This window comes from Alligator sinensis, unplaced genomic scaffold (genome assembly GCF_000455745.1).
Source record: "Alligator sinensis unplaced genomic scaffold, ASM45574v1 scaffold370_1, whole genome shotgun sequence".
Classification (NCBI taxonomy): Eukaryota; Metazoa; Chordata; order Crocodylia; family Alligatoridae; genus Alligator; species Alligator sinensis.
Genome location: NW_005842128.1, coordinates 449,429 through 459,870, shown reverse-complemented (window position 1 = coordinate 459,870; position 10,442 = coordinate 449,429). Strand labels below are relative to the sequence as shown.

General features: G+C 38.2%; 1 protein-coding gene across 6 annotated transcripts in view; it reads right to left on the bottom strand.

The window, feature by feature from the left end:
* ZMYND11 (zinc finger MYND-type containing 11) overlaps positions 1-9,784 on the bottom strand; it is a 148,868-nt gene extending 139,084 nt beyond the window's left edge. For all 6 annotated transcript variants that reach the window (XM_025205750.1, XM_025205754.1, XM_025205751.1 and 3 more), the window contains exon 1: positions 9,753-9,784. The gene's annotated coding sequence lies outside the window, so the exon portion shown is untranslated. The remainder of the gene's footprint in view (positions 1-9,752) is intronic.
* Between the last annotated feature and the right edge of the window lie 658 nt (positions 9,785-10,442).

Here is a 10,442-nt window from a genome sequence, read left to right as displayed (position 1 = left end):
CAGGGAGCTGCTCCCCCTCCCCACCCCTCCACATCCCTGGACAAGTCATCTGAGGTTTCGTCCCACTCCTGGCCCCAGGATCCCATTCACCACCTTGACTGGTCACCGCCTGCTCCAGCTCCACCTCCTCCCTCCCTGTAGGGGCCTCGATCTGCACCACCCACACCCCTTGCGTCCCCCATACCCCTTCCCCCCAAAAAAACTTACCGGCAGGATGCTGCTCTCCAAGCTGCCAGGCTCCATTCCTGTAAATTGGCTATTGGACAGTTATCGGCCAATGCGGCTGGTTAATAATTGGCTATCGGTATTGGCCACAAAAACCTTTATCGGTGCACCCCTAGTCGCGACCCATTGGTTGTGAAATGCTTAACTAATCTTCATGCACCTACAAAAACACCCCTCTACCTTCTGAATACAAGAAATCCTCACCCTTCCTTAGTCCTTCACTGTCTTGTATTTGCAGAACAGAATCTATACCATTTTATCTAATCATAAGGTCACTGGACTAGGAGGGACATCCTGCCTTGCTGAATCTAGTCCCTGTAGGCAATTACATTATATATGCCATTCAGGTACTACATCACACAGACCATTCATAAACATGTAAACCTTTTGGGTCAAGTTAAGCTGTTTGCCCCCCACTAATCCTATGAAGACTGTTGCAGAACTTAGAACAGTTAGAAACCATCTATGGTATTTTCCAACTTAAACACATTCATGAGACACTTTATACCTATTTGCTCTTGTGCCAACAATGTCCTCTAGCTTAAATAGCTCTTTTACCTTATTGAAGCTTTGTTCCCCAATATAGAGAGCAATCATACCTCATTTTTTCATGAAGACAGCCTTGTAACATACACTGGATATAACTGGAAGAGGCTCAAAAAGTAGAGGGTTTGAAGCTACTCTGAAGCGCTCAACTGAAACAAAGAAAGCAAAGGGACTCACTACAGGCCAGATCCTATTCAACCAATAGATGTCTAAATGGCACTTAAGCATCTAAGTACAATCCTATTCCACCCTGCTCAAGTATCTGAGCCACTGTAAATGTGACTACTTTTGTCCCAAAAGACAGCGAGGAGACAAAGGATCCACCTACTTTTTGTGTGACTATATTTCAGGGACTAGAGCAGGATGCAACAGAATTCCACGGATGTCTCTAAAGTCTCTAGCAAGTGGAATAAGATCTAGCCCTGCATTTTCAGTCTTTCAGTGAAAACTTCTGGAGGTGTCTGTACACCTAAGTATTAATTCCTGTTAATTAGTATGGAAATTAAGAGTACAGATAAAAGTAATAAAGATAAGAGATGTCCACTTAATAAACAGACACTCAAATTTAAACACCTTCAATTTCTTTCTAAACCACTTATAGAACCAGTTTTAATGGGTACCCTTTCTCCAAAGCAGACTCTGAAAGGAAAAATCTGGACAAACCTGGAAGACACAGATGGGCAATCTTTACTTCTCTTGTTAAGAGAATTGTGCCTTCTGAAAGAGATTCCTTTTGTAATTCAAGGTTTCTTTCTCCTGCCCAAGAGAACAAATCCCAAGGACAGATGTTTCTTAAGCCTGGGGCCTCTCAAACTAAAGACAGGTAATTGGTTCCTCTGAGGGAATAATCTCCAACCTCCCAGATCAGAAGCAATCCCCGGTAATCCCCAGATGAGCTAGTTGCAGCAAGTAGTTTAAGGCAGAGAGACTGCCTGACTGCCTTGGCACAAGTGGGGGTAGGGGAAGAACAGAAAAAAAAGGTGGACCAAGACTTCCATTATTATCCTGTCAGTTTATAAACCTTCAACCTCTTCTGCTCTCCTTTTCTGCACTGAATTGCAGGAATGTAGCAATGGTAGTGGGGATTCAGGGAGGTCTTCCAAAACCCAGCACACACAGCTCAAGGACCATACTAGAATGGAGGAAAGGGTTATCTTTGTTGGGGTTTTTTTGTGTGTGTAGATCAAGTGCTCTAAAACAGGAAGGGCTGTCAGCTTGCCCAAAGATGGGAGATGAGAACAGTGATGGGAACACTGGATGAGAACTCAAGAGGTCCTAGTTCTATCTGCACTCCTGCCGAGTGCCCATCCCTTCTATTCAGCAGTTTCCCATCTAAAATACAGGGATAATGATACTAACCTCCTCTGTACTTTACCCATCTATAAATGAAAGAGCTACATAAAAAGCTAGCTGCATTATTGATAAGAGTCAACATTATATTCCCATTACCTTCTCTGCTAGTGACTAACAAATCTGTCTATTCTGCCTCCTGAACTCAGACTGGACTACAGTAGCGTTGTTTACAATCGTTGGACCTTCCTGTAGAAGAAAAAAAGAAGCGAAACTACCTGATACAAGTGAAACTACAGGAGCTAGTACAGAAAGTGATGTCAAATGCCTTAAATGCCATTTTTACAAGTACATAGGTATGCAGACAGGCCCCTTTAAAAACACCCAAGCAGTTCAGAAGCCCTCCCATTAAAATTAGTGGGAATTAAGCATCTAGCCTGTTTTGGCAGTTTCTGCATTATCGTTTAAAGACCTTCAGAAATTAACCTGCTTTGACAATTTTTGCATTATTAAGAAACGTATAAATCTGATCCCAAGCAAACAAACTGAAGAGACGTTTTTCCCTTTAATCTCTTTCAGTTTTAGTAATTTAAATTATAAAATTATGTAAAACTATACACAGAAATGTGATTTCTAAACTGGCAGCATCTCTTTATAGTGCTTCATAAATACAAATGCAATTCACTACTCATCGCTCCACTCCTTGATCTTTTTCTTTACTTAATCAGCAAGCCATTATTCTGAACATGTTTTCTGTTCAGTCCAAGCTTAAATTCACAGTTCAGTGTTAGGCACGCACATATTTCCTGATATCATCCATCTCAGTTTCTTACATATAAGACCTAATGGTTAGTTCTATGGCTCCTGCAGTTGCAGTCTCTTCTGCAGTATTTAAGGGTAGGGTTAACACCCAGCCACTCTCATTTTTAAAAGAACTGTGCCTTCTCCGAGACATTCAGGATGGTGTGTTATGGGATCGGATGCTTGTTACAGTTTTACATAATAGATGTTGTTTTGTGGACCTGATACAAAAACAAATTAAGTAAAATATTAAGTAAAATTCTGTGGTCTGTTATGCTGGTGACCAAACTAAATGATCATAATGGTTCATTCTGTCTTAAGAAGACCACAAATCTTTAATTACTGCATACATGTGGGCTGAATTCAAAATGTGTCAAATTCTTTCTAAACCAATGCCAATCGATTGGTCTCATTGGGGATGCTTTGAGCAGGGGGTTGGACTAGATGATCTCCTGAGGTTCTTTCCAACCCTAATTTTCTAAGATTCTGTCAGTGTTAAAATGGTTTTCTGAAAAAAAAAAAAAAAAAAAATCAGAAAAAAGTACCCTGCTTCTATATTTGTCTTAAATCAATCAAAATCTGGGTTTTGTACTACCTAGTATGTGGACATAAAGGTTATATCTGGTCAGAACTCGGAACTGCCATTTCCCTGGGAATGCTAACATTTTGAAATGCGTTATTTTTCCCCACATTTAGAACAAAAAATATATATTACAATGTCCTGTGAAACAGGAATTTTGTAAAAAAATCGTTTTTGATTTTTTTCCAGATTTATTATTTTCTAGTTTTTATTTTAAGTTATTTCATGATAGCTCAGTTGCAATAGGAGATACTATGACGTGCTATATACCAACTGAAGTCATGTCATAATATGAGATGTTATCTGATGCTTTATTACCACCAACACATCATAGAATCATATAAAATAAGGGTTGGAAGCAAGATCTCATTTATTCCAACCCCTCTGCTCAAGGCACAATCAGGCTTTTCAACCCTGTTGAAAGTACTTCAACCAAGTACTTTTCAACCCCGCACTTAAAAACTTCCAATCTATTCCACAACCTCTGTAGATAATCTCTTCCTATACTTCACCAGTTACATAGTTGGAAAGTTCTTTCGGGTCTAACTTAAAGCTCCCTTGCTCCAATTTAAGCCCAGTAACTTCCTATCCTGTTTCCCATGGACATAATTGATCACCATCTTCTTTTCTTCTTTATAATTATACTTTTTGTATTTGAAGCTTGTATCAAATCCCTCCTCATTCTCTTCTTCACCAGACTAAATAACTCAATTCTTCCAACGTTCCAGTACATCATGTTTTCTTGAACTCTAATGATTTTTGTTGCTCTCATATGGACTCCTACTGATCGGTTATGTTTTCCAGGAAGTGCAGTGCCTAACACTGGACCATTCCACTCAGTTGCGAACGCAGTGGGCTTCTTTCTACATAGTACTCTTATTAATACATCCCAGTAAGCTGTTAGACTTATTAGCCCAGCAATATTATACTCTTGACTCATTCATTTTGTGGTTGGTTCACTATCTCCAGATCGTTTTCTGTAGTATTGTAGCCTTAGCCAGTTGCTCCCATTTTATATTTGAGCATTTAATTTCTCCTTTCTAAATGCTGGCCTTTGCATGCATCCTCATTAAATTTCATCCGATTTAAATCACAGCATTTTTCCAATTTATCATACTCGTTTTGAATTCTAATTCTGTCCTCTAAAGTCTCTGCTATCACATCCATCTCCATCATTCACAAATTTACATTCAATTCTACTCTCTGAATCACTGATAAAGATACTGACTAGTAGCGAACCGAGGAAAGACTCCTTGGAAACCGCACTTGATACATCCTCCCAGTTAGGTAGTTTCAGGATATTTCTTTACCTTACTTATGACAATGTCATGAAAGATGGTTACAAAAGCCATACTAACATCAAGGAATATTACATCCCCACCCTCTCCCACAAGGTCCACCACAGAATAAAATGATGTTGGCGAGACACGAGTTGCTCTTGCCAAATGCATACTGGCTGTCATGTAACACTATTATCCTCTAGGTGCTTATCTTCAAAACAAGTATGTATCTTTAATATACACGGCAACACTTTCACCTTTTCTTCTGTTTGCCCTTCTAGAAAAAGCTATACCCATCCATGTAATATTCCAGTCATGTGAACTATTCCATTAAGTCACAGTCATCCTAATTAGATCATAATTTTATACGCATACTAGGACTTCCAGTTCTTACTATTTCCCTTATACTTTGTATTACCATACAGGCATCTTAGATGTCATAATATGACTTAAGATACAATTTATAGAATTTAATTTTAATGTGATGTCATTAGAGACAACTGCTATTTAGTAGTGAAATCACGCATCTTATTTTCTACATCAAAGCACTAAACATTGTCATTGGAACACAAGCAATGGACGCTGATCTAGAAAAATAAGATGATTCAACTTGTACTAAACAGTTGATTTTAATCATTTTAAATTAAGATATTATGGACTACTTCTAATAAGATATCATAAAAATGAACACATAATTATATAACTGATAGCAATTAAAACACATTTAACATTAAAATATGATCATGTCAAATTTGTCCAAAATATTATTTGGCAAAACAATGCTTTTCATTTTGGAAATAAATATTTTAATGAAAAATTGTATTGATATTTATATGATTTTACTAACATGTCCATTTGTCAAAAAATCAATGCAACTGAAAAGAATTTTCTAGATGATAACCGTTTCCAAAACATTTTCCAAAGATAAATACATGACATGCACTATGTTCAGCCTGTGGGCTGTATGTTTAGTACCACTTGAATAAATAATCACTTGGGGCTGTTTGGCGGAGAGACGAGGCAGGAGGATGTAGGGATGGTTCCAATTATGAGGAAAAAATAATTCTGATTACGAGGGAAAAGCTTTATTAAAGGGAATGGCATGAGATTTAGTTGAAAGTTGGATTAGTCTAAACTCCTCTAGAAATCCATTCTGCAAATTGCAGTTGATTTGTCAGTATTAATTAGTTGTGCAAGAGTTAGGTCAGAGCTTTACCTGCTCAGTTTCCTACTTCAGATGTTAAAAATAATCACTTTTTTTTTTTTTTTTTTAAATCAGCCTCTTCCCTTTCTTCTACATCAGGACCTGAGGGATCCACCCATTTGTTGCTTTAAGAACACAAATGACAAGCTATTCCTTCATCAAGAATTTTAAAACAGGAATCTGCATAAAATAATTCAAGAGTAGATCATTAAAAAAAAACAAAACAATCTCTGTAGGTAAAAGAGAGATGGTTTCACTGCCAGCAAAAAAATTCCATTTGTAGATTTGCCATCGTCTAGATCCCGTTCACGTGCATGCAACACCCACATTGGATTTTTTTCCCCTTGTTGATGCACATGTAAAAATCCCTGTCCTAGATCTTTACTGTGAAGCTGTGGATCAAATAACTAAGTAAATATGCATCTTGAGCAAAAAACAACATATGCGTTTTCAATCTTTAGTTTCACAAAAGGAACACGAGGAGGGAATCAAATGGGGCTGGGAATTCAAAATTAAATATAATACAAGCAGGAATCCACTCAGCCACCAATAAAATACAGACATTTCTACAATATATCTTCTTTTAATATTGAACATTAAGTAACAATTAAGACCAGGAAGTAATGACTCATGACATTTCTACAGGATTTCAAAACTCTACCCACTTTTTTTCTTTCATCTCCTTCAACTCTATCTAAACTACTCTCCTGACACTGCCTTTGTCCCTTTTGCCTCTTGTATCTGACTTCATGCCTCCTCCTTTTAAGAGTAGAAAAGACTCCCATGTATGCCAAGTGCCCTCCCTTTTCTACTTCAAAAGCTCTGAAAACCCACCTGTTCTGTGAAGCCTGTTAGAGCATGTGCCACTTCATGTTTTCTGAATTGTATGCATTCATGCACAAAGACTGTAAATTATTTGGAGCAGGGATTTTGTTCTTTGTTTAGCATGCACTAGTATTTTATAAACTGCCAAGTACATATGCATTGCTATATAAGTAAATAACAGTAACAATATCCTGTTGAAATTGCAAAAAGACTTTAGGTAGGCAGAATGTAATTACCCAAATTGGAACTTAGCCAGGACACTAGAGCTAGCATCCCTATTTGTGTGGAAAGTGCCAAGGGATCATTAAAACTGCAGTGATTAGTCAAAATGCTTTGCATAACTAAATAAATATATAGTATAAATTAAAATCTAAAACAGTCAAGAATTATCTATCACTGTTTTGTTATCTAAAATAACTGTAATAGTGCTGAAGTCTCATTAGCAGCTGCCATTTTAGTGATATATCCCATCATGCTGATTTGGTAGACTCAGATACAAGAAGTGAAAGTTGTATTTAAATGCATAAGACAAAACTACTGGAAGGCATAATATTCTCTCAAGAGATGTAGGAGTTCCTTTAACAGTCGCTAACAGGCGGTTCTGTAGTGCCGCTTAGCAAGCCAGTTAATTTCACTAATTCAGTGAAACTTGGAAGAAAAGTTCAAAAACACAAGACCCCCAAACAAAAGAGCTCCTTTGTTTTCTACACTCAGCAATGCAGACATAGTGTGTTTCATATTGTTTGTAATACTATGCATGGTTTAATATATTTGATACGTAATCATCTGGGCAACAACCACAAGTATGTAACACTGGACCGTAATTCAACTGGCACTTGTTGGTCTTCCATAACCTATAACTACTAGGCTAAGTACAGGCAGGCAAAAAACCTGAGGCTGAATCAATTCAGTCTTCAGAGGTTAGTCTAAATTGTGTAGATTGAATAAGCAAGCAAACAGACATTCACTTTCGATTCCAGAAATGCTGTCTTATGCCTGCAGTGGCTCCAACCAGAAGACATAAGGGAAGGGGGCAAGCTTAGCAGCAGACAGCTTGGGCCAACGCTATTCCACCCATCTGCGAGGTGGGGGTTGCAGGGGAGGTACAAAGCATCCTGGGATGCTGTGGGACTATGAGTTAACTTGAATCTAGAAGAAATCTGGGACAGAAGTTCAATAAACTGATTTAACCTAAATCATTTAAGTCTGATACTATACCCATCCAGGTTTATCATAAACCAGTTTCAGCTGTTTTGAAAGCAGTTTATGTGCACTGAACTTCTACTGTGTTACAGACTTGAACTGGTTTCTGATCACTTATACCAGTTCATGTGTAATTTCTGTCCCTTGCCCTGGTGTCATACAACATTCAAACACTCTCAAGCCTCTTTAAAAATAAATGCTTCTCAAGGGAAAATATCCAAATATAAGCAGGATTCAAATTTACTTATTACCACCTACTTCTTATTTTCTCTTGCAACTTTTGCTAATCAACACATACCTTTGTGCTTTGCCTTCTTTTTTCCACTATGAAGCTTTGAATTCCATTGTTCAGATTCCTAGTGAACAGAAACATTCCTACTGGTAGAAACATGTAACAGTAGCCTGGCAGATCTTTCTGATGTAATATATAACATATCAAAACATCTACAATGTATCACACTATATTCTTTAGGGTTCTTGCAAAGAGTGAAAGTGTGAAATTATCCTATCACTATTCTCAACTGCCTTGTCAGGGCTACCTTTAAGAGTGAACAAGAAGGCTTACACTCAAATATGATTAACTGTATTTATCACTTATACTAGACTTCTAGGATCTTAAGTGATTCCATTCTCCGCCATAAGGTTCCAAATGGAACTCTTAAGTACTGGTTTTAACTTAGCATCAAGTAATAGGGCTGTGCAAAGCTTTGGTCCCTTTTTTGATTCGGCAGATTCAGCCCGATTTGGTGGTGAAATCTCCAAATCCGATCGAATTACAGGACCCTTTAATCTCTCTGAATCAAATCGGAACCCTCCGAATCAATTCAGAGAGATTCAGACGTAGAGATAGCTTTAAATATTTTTTCTACATACCTCTAGGTAGCAGGCAACTCATCAATGCTGCGATGCTGGGGTGCACGGAGTGTCCCACAGAAGCACAGGGGGCTCCCCAGCGTGCTCAGCAGCAGACCCAGAAGTGGAGCAGAAGTACTTCCGGTCTACTTTCAGGTTCGCTGCCGAGCATGTGGAAGGACCCCTCCCACCTCACTCCTGTGGGATGCTCCATGCGCCCCAGCATCACAGTGAACACGAGCCACACTTGCTACCTCAAGGTATGTAAAAAAACTTTTAAAGCAGTGTCTGTGTCCAAATAGCTGATTCTCTGAATTAGCATCAAATCTTCAGCTTTGGATTTGGCTGAATCGAATCAGGAACAGTGATTTGAATCAATAAATGGAATCACTGTCCCCGATTTGGCAGGAATCCAAGTCCCAATCGAATAGGGTCCGCTTTGCACACCCCTATCAAGTAACCATTTGTACACTTAAAAGTTACACATATGCTTAAGTACTTTGGTGCAAATAGGGCTAATACAGCAATAGGACAATATCCATGACGTTTTGCTAAACTCTGTGCCTGCAGCCACAAAGTACAGCCTATGTACTTCCCTGCACATGCATTTAAGAAGGGAATCTACTGCTTGAAATGCCAAAATTAAAGTCAAAACAAAAAGTGGAAGGCACTAGAAGACGAGTGGTCAGTAAGTGTCCTATTTCTACTATAGACAGCCTGCCGCAATTGTTGTTCAAATGAAATACATTCACTCAGGATCCACCCAATCTTCCAATTTTTATAGATACTTTGATTACTGGTACAATAAATACACAAATGAAGTTGTTCTGTGTCTGAGAGGGGGAAAGGCAAATCAATGGGAACAAAAATATCAAATACTAAATTAAACAGCTTGTAAAGTAAAGACTTGGCTTTAGTCAAGGTATATGGGTAAAAGTGTGCTAACCTTAGTAAGCAGTGCTGCACACAGGCTGGGACCTATGAAGAAACAGAGATGATGATTATTTAGGTCTCATCTCACAAGGGGCCACTGGTAGTTTTTAGCAAGTCCAAATACTTAGATTTTCAGTTAATGAGAAAGAGAAGTAAAGCTGCCAGGCTTTCTGCTTCATAGTATAACCTGCTGTCTTTTTTTCATCTGCCTCTAAACAATCTAGAAAATACTAAGAAGTGTGAATTTCACCCTTCCTCACAACTAGGAGTTAAGTTAGAAATACAGTACTGACACCTAAAATACCAACATTAACTGTATCACCTGCTGAACAGTTTGCCAGATACACTTAGATAGTACATTTGGCCACTGAAACTGGATATATTAGGAAGAATTTCATTTAATAACTTTTGACTTTTGGACAAAACTGGATACTTAAGAATAGCACTTCTGGATTCTTCTGCTTTTCACTAGTCTTTCTCTGCAAAACTTCAGCTTGTTGCAGCATACCTCTTCTCCCTCCCTCCCCATTTCTATAACATTGTGTTTCTGCTATTCTATACCAGTAGCACCAAGAGGGTGGTTTATAAGTACAACACACCTCTTGAAAACCTAGTGCATGGAACTTGCCAATTTTTTTTAATCATTTCAGTATTTTGTACCACGAACAGCAGTATTGTCAGGATTCATTAATTTTTAAAGAGA